The following is a 2,075-nucleotide window of genomic DNA, read 5'->3' as shown; positions in this document are numbered from 1 at the left end:
TAAAAAACAAAAAAAAAAATATTTTTGTCCCATTTAAAAACAAAAGCTGCTTGAACATTATCCCGGTCTCCATTTCTGTGCAACCGGAGCGAGCACATCTGTTGACACAAGAATTTCAAGCTTTGCTGGACAAATGGGCTGTAGAACGTTTTCCCCATCAGACAGAGAGGCAGGCTATTTCAGCCGGTATTTTCTAGTTCCCAAGAAAGGATGGGGGTTGCGTCCCATTCTAGATATTCATGGATTGAACCAATACCTACATTTACGTTTACATGTAGTCATTTAGCAGATGCTTATATCCAAAGCGACTTTCAGATGAGGAAACATTGGAAGCAATTATAACAACATAGGCAACAAAAAAGTGCATTAAAACTAGTCCATTAAAGCCTAGCACAGTATAGAAAGCTTAGAATAATGCAGTTAGTATTTTAAAAAAAATGAATAATAAAGAAAGGAAAAAGGATTAGGTTAAAATCAATCAGCGACATGTTGCTGATGTTCTCGTTTGGCTCTCAACGGAGGCAGTCGCATTTTTCCTACTCCCGTCCTGCCCTTTTTTCCTGCTGATCTCCTGTCTCGTCTCGTCTCATCTATTGAGAGACTCTCTCTGCACTGCTCTACAACTGAAAATTATGGATCTGATCAACTGGTCTCTCAACGATATTGACACCATCTTCTCGACGAGAAGCTTGGGTTCGGGGGAACCTGACTGTCCTGATGGAATGTTCACAGCTGCCTACATGATGGAAGCGTGGGAGAGATGGTGGATCGTGTGTCTGGCACTTCTTTCCGTGGAGGACATTGAAGATATCTACCTATTCGGAACCATGATAACAGGTATTATGCTAATTGGATTAGGCTGTGCCCTGGGTTATCGGGAAATTCGGAAAACGGGAACAGCTGTCCAAAGTCTCACAAGGCTGCCCGTCATAATGGAAGTAGTGGGAAGAGCGGTCAGCTCTGAAACTGAGACTATTAACTGCAATATGGATTATATCACGGAGAAGCTCACGACTTTGCAAAGAAAAATGTATGTTGTTGGAGACCAAAATGGACAAAGAGAGTAGCTGTGGAACTGGAATGCGGTTGCTCGCCCAAAAACAGACTATCACACCCACACACACATATGCCTAACTGGAGAGGCGGTCTCCCTTCCCCAGATCCCTTACCTCCATTACTTTGACCCGCCAGCCTGGCAAGCGGGTCTGTGACCAGTGCTGTAATGGCTGCAGGACCGGATGGCTGCTTGCCGGAACTGGATTACTTCCACTGGTCCAAGTCTTGTCTATGGTGTATTGTGTACATGTCTTTCTCCTCAGCTTCCCCAATGTTTTTCTGTATTTTTCTTCATACTACATTTCGATACACTATGTGATACAGTATGTGTGTAATGACAATAAATTTAATCCAATGTTGAAGGAAGAGATGCGTTTTCAGGCGATTTTTAAAGATGGTAACAGAGTCTGCTGATCTTTAAGCAGCAGGTAGATCATTCCACCAATGTGGAACAGATCCAGAGAAGGTACGGGAGAGTGACTTTTTTCCTTTTTGGATGGTACCACTAGTCGTTGTTCCTTTGCAGACCGCAGGGATGTGGCAGGAACATAGGTCTGCATTAGCGAGTGAAGATACGATGGTGCAGACCCGGTGGTGGACTTGTAGGCCAGGAGCATAGCTATGAACTTTATAATAATAATAATGCATTTTATTTTATGTCGCCTTTCAAAATTCCCAAGGTCGCCTCACAAGCAATATACGGATCACATAAAACAACAGCATATACATGTACAGTGCAGATAAGTCTCAGTAAAATATGTTATAAAAAAGCCTGTTTAAAAAGATATGTCTTTAGACGTGTTTTAAAAGTAAGCAAGCACTCACTATTGCAAACATCAAGAGGAAGAGAGTTCCATAGGCGGCGGGCAGCATAACTAAAAGATCTAGCACCCATGGTGGTAAGTCGGATCCGAGGTACAACAAGATAAATTGAAGAAGAAGATCTGACTGCACGTGAAGGAGTGTAAACATGAAGAAGTTGAGTAAGGTATTTTGGTGCAAGATTATGAAGTGCCTTA

The sequence above is a fragment of the Barbatula barbatula genome (genome assembly GCF_947034865.1).
Source record: "Barbatula barbatula genome assembly, chromosome: 23".
Classification (NCBI taxonomy): Eukaryota; Metazoa; Chordata; class Actinopteri; order Cypriniformes; family Nemacheilidae; genus Barbatula; species Barbatula barbatula.
The sequence above is the reverse complement of the archived record's forward strand: the minus strand, read 5'-3'. Positions refer to the sequence as shown.